General features: G+C 35.8%; 1 long non-coding RNA gene across 1 annotated transcript; it reads left to right on the forward strand.

The window, feature by feature from the left end:
- The first annotated feature begins 8497 nt into the window (after positions 1-8497).
- Positions 8498-14823, forward strand: LOC131774935 (uncharacterized). Its single transcript, XR_009339430.2, has 3 exons — positions 8498-8701; positions 9474-9550; positions 14521-14823. It is a non-coding gene; the product is annotated as an uncharacterized lncRNA (long non-coding RNA).
- The last annotated feature ends 4915 nt before the right edge of the window (positions 14824-19738 follow it).

Here is a 19738-nt window from a genome sequence, read left to right on the forward strand (position 1 = left end):
TTTATTCAAATCTTAATTGTTTGTTTGACATTGACGAACGCGAAAAGATATATTACGATATGATCGTATATAGTTTTAAGTTTCTTGATTTTATACCTGCCATAGAGGTGCACAGCAAAATTGATTATAACTTGTCTTTTAAAGGATCAGAATGAAAATACCAGTTTTCCTCTTAAAACTCCGACTTCATTCTATCGGTGTTTGCAAAACACTCAATATTGTAGTTTTTTCCTCTTTGTTAGCACTTCATCGTGTACGGAAGCTATTGAAATCTATCTTTTAACCGCAGCTGGTTTGTCAACTGAGAAATCTCTAGAACGTGATACTTTTACGAGATGAAGAGTCAAAGCGAAATTAAAACTTAGTGTTCCTAAAATGGATCTTCTCTGACGATTGCTTCCTGAAAAAACCGCTCTTTAGATCAAAATCGCGCTCAACACTAGTGTGACGTAAAGGTAGCGATTCAGAGACCGAAATGGTGGGTATTGCACGTTCACAAATGCCGTATTTTCGTTGCAGGCTTATTTTTTTTTGAGACATATGCCTATCTTCTCGTCTAGACACCTGTCGTCCAAATAATTGGCTCTTGGACTGTAACGACAACTCAATCTTGTCAAAAGGGTGTCACTCAGGTTCAACAGCTCTGGATATCAAAACGTTTTCCCTCTTAGAGGAAAAACGTAATGAGAGCAAATGTGTAAAGAAAGCTGCCGGGTGAAAGTTCTCTAAATTAACACATGCAAATTATTCTTTTTTGTGAAAGGGTGGAGAATTTTCAAGTGCTTAATAAAATTGGGTTGGAAGTGTTTCTGAGCCGGCGTTGACGTGATGATATCCCTCGTTTACGTCAACATCAACCAAAGCTTTCATTTTTTATCAACGAAAAACTGTAAATAGAATAACTTAATTTACTTCCAGATTTTGCGCATCCTTGAATCATAAGTGAAAAAGAAGATAGTATCACATTTTTACAACAAGTGTGGTCACACATATATCTTTATGTTGCCGGCACAAATTACAGATTCGTCCTCAATTTTCCTTGGCATATTTAAGCGCCTCTGAGGAGAAATTCCATACTTAATGTGGTAATAAAAATTACATTCTTAGAAAAAAATAGTTTGCAAAATATACCCCGGTACGTTCTCAAATATCTCGAAACTTCCCCCTCAAAACTGACCGGAAAACTGAAAAGATAATAAAAAGAAAGACGCCAGTAAGACTCTTAAAGAAATTTGTAGACTGTTGTTACATTACATCTAAACGGAAATAATAAAGTTAGTTATATAGCTCATACCACTTCTTGGCCTTAGATACTGCAATGAAAAAATAATTCGCCGGAGTTAATTCGCTTTTTAATGCATTCAGCCACAGAAGAATTTGGATTTAAATTTTTTAACCAAACACAAGAGACAAAGCTTTAACTTTAAACGTGGCAGCATGTCAGTTAACCAAAATTCCGGGAATTAAATGGGTTTTTCACGAGTCAAGCTGCACAATTTTTGAGTCTTGTCTTAACTTTGGCATGCATGTTGAAGGAGAAATATTGCATGATAAATTATTGTTCAGTACAGGATAGCGTCTTTAGCACCATTATCGCCTCACAGTAAACCATTTAAGAACGTTCACCTCTTAAACCAAGTTCTTGACCTTCAAGTTCTCTGTTAACAAGGCTTCCTGAGTCTGCTTCACGATTCTCTCATAATTCACCTTCATATCTTCTAAACATAGGCTATCTGTCTCCCTCTTTCTCTCTCTCTCTCCCTCAGTCACGTACCTTAACATACAATGTTCTTGTGCAGCACAAAAAATCGTGCCAGCTCGATCTTACACGCATAAACAACAGGAAATTAGCTTAGGCGCTTACGTTTCAACGTCATTTTTATTCCTGTTAATGATTTGTTCCAAATTGGACATCGAGGCCTCTATCAACTTTAAGCTAACTACAACAACTTAAACCTCCGTTTTATGCTTTGATAAACGCACATCCCATTGTCAGAGCAATAACTCATGAGTTAATTCTAATTCCTTTAAGCTCAATCATCAATCATCCTTTTACATGACTTCCTCTTCCCATCGCTATCTCTCATTAGAATACAGTCACTTGGACCTGCGGTCAGCGGAAACAATATTCGTTCTCAGGGAAAAATTTCCGCAATTTTCCCGATTATTCCACAAATGCCAACCTGAAGGCAGACTAGTATAACTGTAACATATCAGACAATTATGAAATGTAATCACTGCAAACGAAATCTGGAATCCCCTGAAAAATGGAAAAGGAACTGCAAAAAGTCGTGAACTTTCATTTTTTCATTTAACTTCAAGATCTTGAGTTTGCATGGTTGGCATGGGCCAAATATGTGTAAAACCTGCTTCTTTCCAAATATCCTTCGCTGAAGGATTAACTGACCAAAAAATTAAAAAAAAAAAAAAAAGAATACGCAAGGAATTAGATGTCTTGATTCCACTTTTGTTGATGACATTCCTGATAAATTAAACCAAAACAATCCGGCATTAAGTGGCCACAAACAAGTACTTTATAATAATGCGGATAGCGGAAAAAGGAGTATTTAGATTACTTCAAGGTACAAAGTTCTGTGGCATTTTTTGGGGCGATGTAATATCTTAAGTCATATTTATCTTTCCTTCTGCTTTTTTAAATCGTCTTATTTAATAAACCAACCACGCTTCCCTTAAGTCAGGACCAAAATCTCTTTATAACGCCCACCACTAGATCCCTTTGCTCACAATCATCTGATTGATTGGCTACGAATCTCTAAACGTCACTTTAAGCCATGGCGACTTTTGGACTCCTGAAACATTGGACAGTCCAAACAGCACGTGGTATCAGCTGAAACTTTTTCAGCTGATTCACATTCATACCTATTGATTCTGTCCAACAACGTGTTCGAAAAGAACATGCAGGTTTTCTTGCAACTTTGCCGTGGCTTCACTCTCAAAACAAGTGCAGCTTCTCGTGACGCTCTAGTTTCCTGAACCTAAACAATTATAGCGAAATCAGGCAAGAGAGAGTGACTGAGTCATTTGACATTATGATCGGTAATCTTTGAACCTGGGGTTATTACAAGTTACATAACAACAACGCATTTTTCTTCTTAGTGGCTCAATGAAGGGTTCCTCTTTTAAGTTACATTGAACAAGCCTCAGCAATTTGAACATATAAGATCTGCTACTCTTCATAGATATGCCAGTAAGGTTAGACTTCTCTCCTTTTATACCACACGCCTACGAAAGAGGAGGCCTCACTTTGTGAAAACAGGTTATCATTTTAAAAAAAATTGATTGGCACTAATGAAACCGGAAAAGGATAAGACTTAACCTTGTTTCTCGTCTGGCGCGGTTCTCAATCAGGGACCTCAAGCGAAGTTTGCTCGCATGGAATGACGCTTTCCTCGTGTTTTTATTCCTTCCCACGTTTTTTCGCTTGATCTCCACTCAACCAACGCCCCCAGCATGCAATGACAAGGGACCATTAACTAATTTTATCAGTTCGCGTCGCAAAAGTATTTCTCTCTTGTAGCCGATTTGACTGTAACCCATTAAACTCTCCTTTTTTAAAATGCTATATTCAACATTAAACATTCAGAGTCTCGATTTTCAAATATCATCTGATACAATTTTTCACAGGATGAGGAACCAATTTGTCGTGATGAATATCCATTTGACTTTACGCAGTGTACGAACGTGCTGTGTCATGATATTTCGAGAGTTTAGGCCGGCGAGTACCTAAGTATAGCACGAGCTGTGATTTAAGTTCAAGCCGTGTCAAGAATGATTTTTTTTAGTGCCGATTGTCCTCTCGAATGCTTTTGTATCCGTGAAATTGATCGTGATACCCGATGGGAAAAAAAAATCTCCCACTAAATTTTAAATCTGAAACACTTAACCTTGAACTTATTTAGAATCGAGCAAAGAACTGAGAAAAAAATCATGGTTAAAGGCAAGGCTCAGTGTAATATCTTTGAGTTACATTTATTGTTAACTGATGTTTGTCGGTACTTTTATTGATAAGTTATGTTGGATACTTAGTGCATTGGATACGTACAAGCCTTCGTTCAAGCACCGCACACCGTGATGGAACCTGGAACCAGTAGCGTTTAATGCTCATAAGCAAACAACAACCGTCAGAGATATAAAATCTTTGCTTTTTAGTCAGAGGGAAAAGTTAGGATATGAAGAAATGTAAAGCCTTCAAACCAATTCAACAACAGGAAAGGTTTGTGGATTTTTAGGCTTTCCAAACCCTCCACTGACACATACTAAGTTCAGTGATGTAAGCGGTAAATGTCAAAATTTAATTTTACCTACTTTAAGTTAATTCGTGTTTCGCCAGTCTAATTAATGGATGAATGCGAAGGGAGAGAACTGTAGTAAAAAAAAGTGTTACACAAACTCTCAGGGCTAGGATAACGTGAAAAATACACAGCTGAAGTTTTAAAGAACCGAAGAACGACTTCAATTAAAAAGATACTTCATTACCTTTCTTGGTTTAAGTATTTTGCTCAGTGTGACTTATTTTGAACGCCTTCTCTGCTTTCCACCTCAAAGGGCTTGTTGCTACTTGGAATAAAGTCTTTATCCAATTTTGAATTCTCTTTTAGCGCGGTATAGCGTAGATCTTGGTAATTTGGTTTGCTGATAAATGAACACATTCTGCCTGCCACCCTTGCTAAACTTCGTAATAATCTCGTTCTATTTTTTTGTTCAATTATTCTGCCCGGAATTCTAAACGTAAATCTGCTCGGAACATGCTGTCCTCCGGCTGTGTAAATTGAACACAACTTCTAGTGATTCAAACCCTCGACTGCTCGCTCGACAATCTCGCAAACTCGAAGCAAAATGGTCTTCATTAGTTATTCTCTGTACAATAGTAGCCTCGATATCAAAAATCAAAACAAAACTGTTTTCAAAATTAAAACAAACTGTAGTTCAAAATAACTCGTCTACAAAGTCGGAGCACTCCTTTACACAAAACGAATGTCATGCAGTTCAGTTCGAATATTGCTGCTGCGAGATGCATAAGGGATATTACACTGAGGCGAGAAGATATTAATTTTATGTTCACTGTGCTCGCTCGGAGATATTGTTCTTGCACGGAGGTAGGTGGTTTTCATCTTAGAGAACTTCTTGAATAAACCATTCTCTATTGTAATAGAGGTCTTGATTCCATCGGTTATCCATGGCTAACACTGGTCTACTTTTTTCGCTAAGAAAATTGCTTGATGAGTACATGGAGATCAGTAACCTCAGATATCTCAATGTGACAATTATCAAACATACTGCATAGTTCAGAAACATTTCTAAGTAACGGATCCTAGTTTCGTCATCAACATTACCATTTATATCATTTATTTGCCTTTTTAACAATAAGAAGAAATATAAATTTACAGCATTACAACTATTGGGAAAGGATACCTCAAGAAACCACCGAGCTTTCGTGAGAGTCCACCTTGCTTACAACAATACATTTAAAAAAAACTAAGTGTTTCGAATGAGCAGCTTGGCCAATTCAGTGTTTATTCTACTAAAACTCTTGACGAACTTGACGAACGAGTGACCGATACAGGGCGAGACTTTCAAATTTTAGGACCTGGGTAAAGAATTGTAGATTGCTTAAGATTCGTACGGCACAAATGCGTTTGATAATTAGTGGCATTCCTGGTGCCATAGCAGGATAATTATTGATTGTATCGGTTGTATGTTAATAATCAAGACTTGTTTATTTAAATTTAAATAGTCTCGTCTGAAAACTTTGATGTTGGCTGGTAAAGAGGATAATTTATGGTCAATGAGATAATTTGGTAGATGGTGGAGAAGTGTTGAAGGAAATTGAAGAAAATTTTGTCTATGAGAGGTACAGAGTGATCTGTTTTTCTGTGTGGCTTCAAAGTTTGAGGTTGAGAATAATATGAACCCAATCTTCTAACGAAGCACAATTTTTTGTTTTCACGATGAATTTGGTTTAAGAAGGTATCTAAATTGACATGAGGGTTTCTAAAAAAAAAAAAAACTCCACAGATCGTATTTTAGCCTATATCTACGAATCATAAGGATTGACAATCATTCTTGACTTGAGCGGAGAAATCTGAACGATGAGAATATGCAAGATTGTTCTTTACATCGAGGCCAACTCCTTAGGCATTAGTATACAGCTTGGTTAGGACAAAATGCTGTTACCCTTATCACAAACATTGGAAAATACAACTCAGATAGCGTAACAACCAGGTTGCCAAAGTTAGCTTACAAGCTCCTGATATTACAATTTAAAAAGGAGAGTGAATTTCTTCACATATAATTTACAATATCTTGATTCGAATGGGGGTTATGTGTAGTGAAATAATTAAAATTTAGGCCAGAGAGCATATGGAGCTCAATATCTAAATTAGTGAGATGATTATGGAAGAAATTACATCTAGTCGAGGTAGTCAGACATAGCTGGATGGATAACAGGAGCCATTAGGAAAAGAGGCTCCACCAGGAAGCTCTTAATTACAAATCATTTAGGTGGCATCAAGCAGAATTTATCTCTTAAGACGATGGAATGTTAGCAGACAAGTTTAAGCCATGAGAGAGAGAGAGGCAGACATAAAATCGCATTTACCTTAAAAATTATCCTTTTCAATCTCACCAAATCTAAGTGAAAACTATCAATCATATAATCTAGGCGTGGGGGCTGAAACTACTCAACACAAGCCTTGACATACGTCTCTGAAGTAGGAAAAATGATAAACTAGATATAAAGTACTTACCAAAAATGCAGGTGTGTTTTCTATTCATAGCAGATGTAAATGGTTTGAAATTGATGTCAAAACAGTTCGAAGATAGACAACGATGGTAATGATCTGTAAGTAGAATGAAAAAGACGGTAAGTTGTAAGCTCGATCAAAAAATAGAGAAAGATGGTTTTCGTCTTGTCACGACCGTGATAATGATCATTATTTGCCGTTCTAGATCACTGAGTCAGCGAAGCCTTGATAAAAGTATTTTATATATTGCCTAATTATAACTCAGTCATGTGTGTTAAATTGAAAGCGAACTCTCTTTGTTTTATTTTCAGTGTTATCGCTGCTTTTTATGGGACATACCATTCTACTACGAACGAAATTGAAAAGGAAAAAAACTACGAAAAGGTAAAAATTTCCCAACCCAAACAATACAAATCGACGGGCGAAAATTGCAAAGTGGGCGATGTAGACCTTTAACGAAACTATGACTGCCAAAATGGTAAACACCGGGAGACTCATGAACATAACGAAGTGTAGCCGACTAGTTGTATATTATCGGTTTTCTATCTCGCCTCTGCTGTTTTCCGATGGTCATTTCTCTTCAGCCGGAATATAAATCTGTACAATTGTGAATCAACAACAGAAAGAGTTAAGATCCATGAACTGACCTTCAATTCATCAACTCAAGGATTCAGTTTCTTGTTTTTACTCCATTTATATCTGGCTAAGTTTTGGCGCGACAAAGCTAAGGAAGCTCCTTTGATTCTTTTGTTTCATTTTCTGTATTGCAATAGTCAAGACTTAACCATGTCAAAGTTTGGCCCTGTATTCTTTCTATCTGTCTGTCCCTAGACTAGTGAACACGAAGAGAACCTGTAAATATACACCGAAAATTAAGGGTGGAATAATTACCTTAAGTGTTTTTCTTTGAACAGTTGGAGAGGCCTGAAGATATTGCATTTATGCGCACATATATATTACAATCACGTACGTGACGTTATCCAGTCGGAAGGTGGCTGAATAAAACAGCTATGACCTATTGAGTGTAGCAAAGGGGAGTCCTGATCCTGTTTCTCACAAAAAAATTAGGAAATTTACTGTCACGTATATAAACTAAAGGGAAAACTTCCATGTCTTTCTTCTTGTGTCCAAAGTTTCAGGGAAATCTTAACGTTTTCACGAAATGAAAGAAAAAATCACAGGTCACGTACATTACAGGAAGCAAATCAGGCCTCACATTGTTTCATAAATTTACAAATCACTCTCACCTTTCTGCAAAATTCACGCGTCGCATATCAATTTCGCCTCAAGGGATTTCGTCGACGCTTATCTAGTGTAGCTTGAAAAACAGCAGCACCCTGTTAACTCAAAATGCCCGTGGAAAAGAAAAACAGATCAAGATATTGCGGAGTTCTGGTTGACCGACAGTTAATGACCAGAAGTATATAACCTAGTGTCTGCTTCGGTAATAAATGAAAGTGCTGTTAAAGCCGAATGTTCAAGTTCAAATTCAGTTAGGTTCGGGTTCGAGAGAATGATATTCCTAAAATTACAACATTATTTGTAGCTCTCTGTTGAAAATATTACTTTAAATTGAAAATATGTCTAAAGTGAGGAATCCTACTTCGTGTTGTATTTGAACGTATCAGACCGAAGAACTCGGCGTCCGGATTGCTTGAACCCGCCCTTGAAGTCGTAAAACTCATTTGAATTACAAAGGATTTTTAAAATCAATATTCATATTTGCGCTCAGCCTTGCACGAGGAAAGAGCTTACGAACTACGAAAAATTTGAGCGTCTTTTTTAGCTTCTATTGATTCAAAAATAAGGTTATTTCGGCCCTATTACCATGTCTATTACCTATTACCACGGCGAGCTTTTCTTATGCTGGAGGAAGTGGTTTTAATATCATGTCGAGGATTCATGGTGTTCAATTTGCCGGTCACGATATATTTCAGGTAAATAATCTATAGAGAGATAAATATGGACAATAATGCAGTGTTCAATTTACTTGTTGTATCCCTTGTAAAATTGATCTACGGAGTTAAATGTGAAAAGGAAGAGCGTGATACACAGCACAACGTAAGGCAAATCCTTAGCGACAGCTGCCATGACAGTTCTTCTCAAACGTGACTCCAGTGTCAACGCGAGAAATTCGCTTATTTATGTATTTCTCTTTTCATTCTTATACAAATTTTCAGCTAGTTTTATGGTCATAGTGCGTTGACCTAGAGTGTTTTTTAAACGCTTCCCATTAGTTCCAAAATCGCTGACCAAAGAAGGAGAGGATTACTGCTCCGTTTATGTTGGTTTTAAAATACGAATTTCAAAGAAACACTTATCATTGTTGGCAGCATTTAGCTCGTCAAATAACAGTATCAAATTTAATAGGTATGCCTATAGTCACATCGTTTTTCCATGGTAACAGTATGCTTGTCAAATATCCATAAAGTTCTTCGCTAAAAGCCCAATAGTGAAAGATAGCTGATTATTCCCAATTAATTACAAATTTTGTTTCCGAATGCTAAGTAAGTTATTACAATGAAAATTCCTGATATCTTTGTTCAATAAAACCAGAGGACATTAAATTTGACAGCAGAATTTGTGGTGGCTTGAAGTGAGTTTTTCGATCGAGTCGTTCAACTTTTTTCCTTAATTATTAAGAATAAAAAGCACGCAAGTATGTACGTATCCAACCATATCTTTGCCTCTTTTTTCTCTATATAACAGTATCAATAAGAAAACGAGAGCACCTTGAAACAAAGAAAGTCAAGGAAGAAAAGGAATACCTTCCAACTTCTAACAAGGTTAGATCATTGGATTTTAACAACATGTCAGCTATCTGGGCCTGTTCATCTGCGTTAATTGAACAATTTAACCTGGTTTTACCCTATGTTTGCGATTCAAAACTATCTCAGTCGGTAATGAAGAACAACTGCAAATTAAGAAAATAATTAATTTCTTCATTGTCTGATTACTTGAATCTCTTCTTAATTGAGGTGGCCTTCAGTTGTTTTCAGCAGTGTTCGTTTAATGAATAAATTATACCATAAATACCTTTCATCTGTTTCAAAAGCGTCAGAGAAATACCTTGTCACCCTTGTGCATGTCAAGACTATCCATCTGTGCTTTCAAATTACCATAGCAACGGTTAAGCCTATCAAATTATCTTTAATTTCTAAGATTTGTGAATCATCGTAAGAATGATGTCGATCATCCAATTAGAATCCAACTTTTACTAAATCGTTTTGAAAAGGTACTTGATACAAAAGTGCAGACATTTCACAAACTATCTCTCTCTGGCTTAGGAAATTTCTCATCCAAGACCTTGAATTTCTCGGATATTTGCATTTGAATTCGTGCTCGCATCAAAAGGATTGTCTGAATCTAGCCTGGTTCTACACAAAGGTTAGTTTTTTTGTGACTTTCTGATAGAGGTCATACTGCCCTTGGTCGCGATTAGAATCTGCAAAATATTTCAGGATGCTCTACTTTCGCAAGGCAATCTTTATCCGAGTAAAGTGATAAAAAAAGGAAGGAAAGCGCCGAGCTTATTTGTTTTCTGAGCACTTACAACAGATAATAGGCCGAGAAATTTTCTTGGGTGATGGTCATAAGACGTTAAAGAAGGTTTTCATTTGATGACAAATTTTGGTCAGCCTTAAGTCTGAATGTATCGGCTCTTGAGCCAAAAAAAGTTTAGCATGTTCAGGAGTTCTCAAACTAAGATACATGAATTTTTTTAGATCTCCAGTAAGTTTAGAGTCTGATAATTTCTTTCAATATTACTTCCTTGGATAAGGTCCTTGAAGCGCAATTATTGAATATGTCATCCCCTGAGGCAAACAAGCAAAATTCAAGTATGCTACCACAATTATCATTTCTTGATTTTTTTTCCAGAATTCTTTTTGAGATCTCTGACAAGTTTAATTCTCCTATAGTATCTTACATATATGAATATTATTTCAATTTAAATTGTTAACCCTTAAGAGCCTGATTGTTATGAATTCGAGTCGTAAACCAAATTAAAAGTGATCACTCGAAAAGTAGATATTACAGTGTTTCTTGTGTTTAACATCAATTTATACGAGACTTTTATTGACGTGATTCAATAAGAACCGTCAAGCCTTAGCACTAACATTGTCTAAGCTCAAGAGACTAAAACCAAACTATTATAGAATACTCCAAGATTAGTGTTTTTCCCCAAGTAGTCTCCTGAATTTATCTTCAACTGACATAGATCTGTTTTTGTTGACGTGATCTCAAAAAGAATTTCAGAGACTAATATATTGAAAATGTATGAGCTGTTAGGCTTAAAAAACAAACTGGGAAAAGATGTTCCATAAAATGCTGTTTGTTTTTTAAAAAGCATTTTAGGTTTATCATCAATTGATATATTATTTCATCTTAACTTGATTTATGAAAAATTCTCGAGCCTAATCACAAACAATTATCCTACGAGTTGCATCGAATATGAGATGATATATAACCAGTGAGGTGCGTAGCGCCAGGTTGGTTAAGATAATATCATAGTCGGCAAGCTTGAGTACGCTAACTTTTTTACTAAAAGTGTACACAAAAAAACAATTATAAGCAATAACATGATTTCTCTTGCAAATTGATGTTAATAAGCACCAGTAAATTTTTCAGAGACAACAAAATTGCACGAGCCCTACGGGCTCGTGCAATTTGTAGTCTTTTAAAAACTTAACAAGTGCTTAATAAACCAAATTGCAAGAGAAATCATGTTATTACTTGTTCATAGTTTACATGAAAAAATATCACCGGAGGCCAAGACAGACGAAATTTTGAAAGTGTGCGCAACCTATTTGTAATTTGCATTCGTGTTACAACTTTGTCCTCGTGTTACACGAAAATGCATTCGTCCTCAGTCAGAAGCGCGTAATTTTTTGTGTGTGTGTACATTATTACTCTTATTACCAACTAGATTACAGCAAATAAACACTGCTTAATTTTCCGTTGCATACCTTGAAATATTTTATATCAAATTTAGCAGTTTCTTATGGTGGATATAGGAGTTGTATTTTCTATTAGTTCTGTTAATTCGTTGTAGTAGATGTAAGCTCTGGGTTAAACTCATACTTTTCGGCCATTGCTCAATGACGACTCGCTAACAGAGCCGGGGATTTCGCTAACGAATTCGTTTACTAAATTTGTCGGAGCTTGTTTATGAGCCAGGGGCTAGCTTACAAACTCAGAATACGGCCTCGTTCAGCCAATCATAAGGTTAGAAATTCAATAACTGTGATCCACTTTGTACTAATCCAAAATGTTTGAGCTCTTGAGCCAAGCTACATCCAAATTGAACAGTAAGTTCAAAAGTCGGTTTTAGTCTCTCAAATTGCTTCTAGAGTTTTTCATCAATGGCATGGTACATTAATTCTTTTTTAACGAGTTTTGATAAAAATGTTAAGGCCTTTTTTTTTCCCACTTCTGAGCTCTTTACGCTGAAACCAACTGACAGAGTCTGTTCAGCAATTGATATCTGTTTCTCTAATCTTGTTTAACGTCTTAACAGAGTCACAAAACCTACAACACAAACACAAACTTAAAACAGAATCAAAAAATCCGCAACACTAACACAAAACTCAAAACCTAATTGCAAAACTTAGGACATGAATATAAAACTTAAAATAGCTTCTCAAAACCCATAACACTAACACAAAAATCAAAATATAATTACAAAACCCACAACACGAATGCAAAACTCGTACAAACACGTTCGTAACAATGCCGACTAACACAAAGGATAATAAATGGCTTTGTTTCATTTACCGTACGTGAAAAAACATATCCGGAAAACATGTCCACAAAAGGCGTCAAATAATTAATACAAAGAAACTTTGATGACCAGGCCCCGGTTGTTCGAAGATTGGATAACGGTATCCACTGGATAAATCTCTATCCGGTGGATAACGCTAAACGTTTTGCTATTACTTATCCGCTGGATAGCGATAATCCGTTGGATAGTGTTATCCGCCCTTCAACTGGGCCCAGAAAGATAAATTTCTTTGTTTCATTTACCGTGCGTGGGAAATCATATCCGGAAAAAATAACCACAAAAGGCGTAATATGATTGATACAAAGAGCCTTTAAAGACTAGAAAGGAAATACAAAAAACCTTAAATTAACAGCAACAAAGCCTCAGTAAAATAAATTTTTCTTAGCTTAAAATAAACAAAGGAAAATCTCCAATAAAAGAATATTTGTGCGACTTCCAGTGGCGAATCCAGACTTCATTCTAAGGTGGGTAACCGAAAAATTTTCCTGCCCTTCGGGCTTTAAATTAAGGTGGGGCCTTAAAAATTTTTTGGCCTTTCGGGCCTTAAAATTTTCGCTTATAAGGGGGAGGGGGGGCCCGGGCCCCCTGGTCCCCTTCCGTTAGATCCGCCACTGACTCTAATAGAAGCCAAACATTTCTATCAAGTTTTTTCACCAAAAGACGACAGTCACGGAATGTTTTGGGGTGACGCGAGAAAGAGCGGAAAACGCCCTTTTGTCCCCAGACTTCCAATCCAAGTTTCGGTTTACTGTGACACGCGCGATGTTGCATACTGACTGGCTTTCTTGTTCTTCTGAGCTTTAAGTTTGTGTTTCGAGCTTTGTGTTAGCATTTACGTTTTACGATTGCGTGTCGTGTTTTGTGTTACTGTTTTTGGTTTTGTGTTTCATGTTTCAAGTTTTGAGTCAGTGTTTTAGATTTTGTGTTTGTGTTTCAGGTTTTGAGTTACTGTTTTAGATTTTGTATTTGTGTTTTAAATTTTGTGTTAGTGTTTTAGGATTTGTGATTCAGTTTTGTTCCTACCGGCCACTGTAATCATCAACTCATGAAACACTTTTTGAGGGTGATTCAATAAAAATCGTGGAGCCCAATCATTGATAATATTTTAGCTCTTGAGACAAAAATAAAATTTAAAAAGTATGCTCCAAAACTTGATATTTGTATCTCAAAGTGCTGAGAAACTGACCATGAGAAATAATTTTTTGACATATTCAGCTCTTGAGGCTGAAAGCAAATTGAAATAACATGCTCTACAAAATTGATATTTTTCGATTTTTCGATTCGCGGAATTCGTTCTTAAATTTCAGAGCGTTTCTTAATTTTTTAGTAGAAATTTCTGGAGTTTAGCCAGCTCTTTACAATTTACAAGCTTTCCATTGTTGTGAAACGTCAATCCATTTTTATTCGTGAATGTTATTCGCGTATTCACGAACTCTCATAAATTTACACTCATCAGGAGTTACATTGACATGCTCCTGTTTTCACTTTTATGGCTTTCTCGACGAAAACATGAAGAAGAGCAAAGTATTTCATTTGAACAGGTACTCTGCGAACAATCAGAGATATATTTTATGCAACCAGAAACTAAATGTTTGCCATTATTGCATAAAAATTTCTTCGTCACTTCAGAGGGATTGCTGGCGAGCATTTCGATTAATTGCTTGTTGTTGCTGGACTGAAATTATAAACGTTCGGCTCAAAATGAAATGATTTAAATGCCTGAAAACAAATTTAATATAAAGTCATTTCGACGACAACAGCTACAACAAAATTCCTCCATTTTATTGGAATGTATCTTTAAATCTAGGTTACATTCACCTTTAGTTGTTAAGTCACACAGTAAATAAAGATTTTAATACTAAATTTTACTCGTCTAACTTTAAAAAATACATGTCTGCAAGAACCCAACACTAAATTATTATCGCTTGAGAGAGCAAGGGTTTCAATTCATGTTTTATCTTCATTTGTTTGCAGACTGAGTGGTGAATATCTCTGATGCTTCAAGCAGACCAAGCACGTATCAAATAAGACTGCGATCCAAGTGATAAACACGATTTGCTCAGAGGTACAAAACGGATGTAGCGCATTTTTTACAGAAAAAATTTTGAGTCAGAGCGAAGACTCAAGCGTCAAAATTGGAGACTGAAAAGTAGATATTTCGTGATTAAGGGCTTTTTGAGGAAAAATATTTTCCCGCCAAAAAACTTGGAAAAAAATACGGGTGCTTATAATACGCATGCGTCAATTATTTCTCTAGTAACATTTGTTAAATGTGGCGAATTTTCCCGCCAAAAGACTTACGAAAAAAATACGGCGCTCAAAATACGCATGCGCCATTTTTTAAAAAAAAAAATTAAGACATATTCTATATTGTTAATAAGTTTAATCATTTTTGTTGTTGTCTTGTATTGTCATCTAGTAGCAATAAATAAAGTACCGTGATCAGTTTTTGTCTTATACTTTATTGTCCTACATATGTACTCAATAAACCACAAGTTTCATATTCAATGAAGTATTTTATTTGTTTTGAATTCTCTTTCATCACAAGTTGATTAGTTAAGTAATTTTCAGTTAAATAAATTTGAAAGGCGTCAAGGAAAATTTTTCATATATATATATATATATATATATATATATATATATATATATATATAAATATTATGAGAGGAAAAAAGGACGTAACTACATTTGTATTTGCTACAAATGTAGTTACGTCCTTTTTTCCTCTCATAATATTTATTCTGCTCTGCTTCAACGTATTGAGCACTGTTCCACGCGAAAATCGACTTGCAGACTTCCTATATATATATATATATATATATAAGACTTTTGGCGGGAAATTCTGGACCAATTTGCACCGAGTTTCCCATGACAACGTTTTCGGCAAAAATTTTAACAAGGCATCCTTTACAAAAATTCCCGTCAAAAAAATTAAACAGCATCTCGTGCAAAAATAATTGAAGAGTAATCGCCATTTTCTCGTTCACACTTAAAAAAAAACAAAACAGTCTAGAAAGTTCTTTCAAAGAAACCACGACTCGACATGTCTATATATCTCTAAACCGTTTTATACTTCAATTCTTTGCACGAGAAAATTTATGGACGTTAACCCGTAACGAAAGAGCATCATGGCAAACTAGAGAGTATCTAATCAGAAATGTTAAATTCATCTCCAAAATTGTAATAACGTTTTTGTTAATTCAAAGTTTTTTTAAATCGAATAGTTTTTTTTGTAAGCCTTTAGCTTGCCATGATATCTTTTTCAGAGTAAAAAGATCTCTTAAGTCGCCAGTTTCGAATATCACACAGGATGTAAAAGAACGGAAAAAAAAAGATTATCCAAGAATTTGATTTTAGCTACAAAAGCTAAAGATTTTACAATCAGGCTCCAAATTTCTTATACTAACTTCGCTAAACTTTTGAGCCGCGAACAAATATGATCAATTAAGCTGCAATAACTAAGACATTTTGTAGATAGGGTCCAAATGTTTATCAGATTCTCGTGGAAATTTGACAAAAAAGTATCAGTAAAAGTTTGGAGGGGCCTCTTCCAATTTGGTTTCAGCCTTCAAAGGCTAACAGGTGTAACTACGGGGCTCCAAGTTTCTTAAACCCGATTTGAGAAGCAATTTGAGAAGCAATTTGAGACTCAAAATAGTATAAGTTATAGGAGCAAACTTTTCAAATTCGATTTTTGCCTCTTAGGGGCTGAGGCATTTCACAATTAGGCTCCAAGTTACCATTGATAAATTCTTATAGCGAATAATTTCGAGAGATTTTGTCGTCAAACGCGTTCAATTTCTGTTTCATTTTGAGCTGAATTTGAGGAGCAAAATCTCAAGCTTTTACTAATCGTTTTTATTTTTAAACGTATTCCTGTGTTATATCGAGTGACTGCCCAAAAGATCTTTCTTCCACTTACAATAAGTAATAAATAAATTAGCGGAGATACATTTTAAAACCAAATGCCTGGTCCGACTTAATTGATATGTTTTTCAGAAGACTTAAGTTCGTATGAAAGAAAAAATGTCATATTAGCCAGCAAAATGACGATCGTTGCGGGAAGCAATCAAAGGCACTAGCTTTTCAAAGCGAGGACTTAATTAACTTATTTATTTTCCACAACTTGAACTTTGACTTGAAAAGAACTTGTATTTTTGGTTCGTGCACCGGTTTCGCAAAAATCACCGAGCTCTCTGTGCAAATGTCAATTCTAAAATGAGAAAAAATATTTATAATTCGTTAAATGCTTATAAAACTCGTCATAGATCTGTGAAAGCATTCAATATGAAAACATGACAACTCTTTTATTTGATAGACTATCTGATCTTCTTTGATTTGGATTTCTGATTTCAACTTTCGTCTGAAGTAAATCTGTTTTAACAGGAAGTATCTTAAGTCGTGATGAGCAAATAAGAATGCAAACAAAATTCTAGTCAATAGACCTAGTCGTCGTTTACTGGTCGAAAGATTGGCTCGCATATTCACGTTGATTTTCGTCCAATCTGTAAACTATTTTTCAACGGTTTTCGAAACAATTCACTAACTTTATTTCTATCAAATAACTGATCTTTCTTTGAGATATGAAAATCTACTTCTTCAGCGTGAAATGTGGTAAAATTCAACTGGTTTACACGGTGGTAACTTTCAATTTGTTTAGTTTCTCGACAGAGCTCGTGACCGGGCATTGGAGTTTTAAAACATATATCACTTCCGAACGGAAACCAAACCCAGCTGATGACACAAAGTAACGGATAACATATAAGATGGCACTGCAATAAATTCTTGCTTTGTGAATGAAAAACAAATACTTTCGTTTTTAAATAAAGTTCCTAAATCCTAAGTTTATTACAGTTCATGCCAAAAATGAATTTTTCATGAATTGAATCAATATTTTTTTGGCCAATGTTTTCTCTTGGTATTATTCAGTTGTCAATGATTAAGTACGATCGTTTGGGTGAGAGTAGTTCAGAAAAGGTTTGTTGTTGAAATTAGACACTGGCCTGAGCACAAGTCATCAGAATCGAATGAACAATTGTATGTCAGTCGAGCGTTACAACTTTGGTTTGTTACAGTGATAGATCAGTTTTGCAGTAAAGTGGCTCAGTGTCAGATTCAAAAGGCGTTCGTCCGTTGATCAGTCGATAAGTTTACTTTGTTCTTTTTGATCTATTGGTGACAGCGTGATTCTTTTTTAATGAAGTCGTTCTTAAGGTGCCGATACTTATTTTAATTTGTTGTGAGGAGTCGTAAGTAAAGTAGGGGTTCATTGACGTGATTTTGGATGTAAAGAAGATGCCCAAAATTAAACAAACTCGTTGAAAGATCAAAGTAAAATTTCCGCACAGCCCCATACTATTGTAAAACAAATCTGTTTTCCCAATGGCAATGTATTGTTTTTGTTGTTGTTTTCTCTATCCAAGAACTGAATGCATAATGTAATAGGTTGTGACTGTGCGGAAATTCTACTGATCTCAAATTTTGAATGCCATTTCATCTTTGTGCGGCAGAAGTATTTTGTCAGAGTGCCACCTTAATATTACCTTTGTGCGACGTCAACTAAGTTATCGTTGTGATACCAGCTGTTGGACAAACCATATAACACGAGCGATCAGAGCCTTGAAATTAATAGTGTCAGCATTTTTTAGCCAGGATTATTTTAGTTTTCAGTTGTTTCTGTCTCAAATTCTATGCAACATAAATATTTGAGATGAAATACACCAAATTACAGCTGGTAATTCAAACAAATCAAATGATCGCTCAGGATCTGCCTTACAATTGTAAAACAACAAACTACTTCAAAAATGGTGGCTAATCAAGAATTATTCACTTGCCATGATAACAGTTTAATCCATCCCATGACCACTGGTGAAAGAACGAAGACTTCGTACAACAATTAAGCATGCAAGGTGCCACCATTTTTGCTAGTATCACTAAATGATTTTTAAGTCTCGGCTTATCTTTGCAGTATCCACTAAAAATTGTCTTCTCTTGACCAATATCTCTGTTCTTTCATCCGTCTGACAACATTCGTCTTCCTGAAAGTAGAAAATGTGCAGGTGAGCAAGGAATATTTACTTTTCATGAGGACAAAAACTAAAGCAAAATTTTGTGTAATTGCTTTGCGCTTTGACTCAATAATAGCGAAAAGGAAAGTATCAAAATTTCAAAATGTTATTTACAGTGAAGCCACAGAGGATAGGAGTCATAACAACTCCACGTGGCTGCATTAAAATACAAAACGAAGTCCCCAATACATTTAAGAAGCAAACGATTTCAGTGAGAGTTTCGCTAAAACTGTTTTAAAGTCATTGGCTCTGTTTTTCTCGGAGTCAGCTCCCGAATTTAGTCGAATTTGGAATTGAAGAGCCGCTCAGACTGAGCAACCAATTCGTGTTACGTCGTTGGACTGAGATAATACGACTCGTTTAGACCTTATCAAGGAGCTTAAGGTGACTATTTTCCAAGGGCAATGCTCACCTACTGTTGTTGTGACATAAAAGTGCTTTCGTTTCTTTTGTACAGGTCCAGTGTCTTTTTCCTTCTAGAGCACGTTGTAGTATAGTATAACGGACGACATGTCTTCATTCTACGACAAACAGCGTGGTTTGATGAAAATTCTAACATTATGAATATGGATTAACAGCTGCAGCCAATAATCGGATGCCGCACACGTAGGCTACGTCGCACATTTGGTGCGGAATTCCGTCTGCATGCTCAACCAGCTAATGAAGCTAAAATGAAAGGCTTTGTGAGTGACGGATTGGCATGTGACAAGAGGGAAAAATTCATAGCTACTCTATTTTAGGAACTACTATGTGACAAGGAAATTACTCTGATAATTTCAAAGAGCCAATTTGGAAGACTGAGTTCATTAAAAGCAGTAGATCCCTGAAATGAATAAAGAAATATAGAAGGCCTCAATTAGAAATTGCACGAAGAAATAAATAGTTGTTCGTTTTCCTCTCACGGAGGGATTGTAAAAAAAAGGAGAACGGAAAAATTATGATGACGCATTGTAATTAAACGTTGAAGGAGAAAAAATGGAGAAATTAACGCAAGATGAATTCAAAGCGCTGTCGTCTATCACTCAAGGAGATAGCGACGTGGACCGGCTTTGTTATACTTCTTACCGACAAAGTGGCCAGGCGCACGGTGCATCGAGTTACAGTAGTCCTAGCGGTTAGAATAA

The sequence above is a fragment of the Pocillopora verrucosa genome, chromosome 4, assembly GCF_036669915.1.
Source record: "Pocillopora verrucosa isolate sample1 chromosome 4, ASM3666991v2, whole genome shotgun sequence".
Taxonomy (NCBI): domain Eukaryota; kingdom Metazoa; phylum Cnidaria; class Anthozoa; order Scleractinia; family Pocilloporidae; genus Pocillopora; species Pocillopora verrucosa.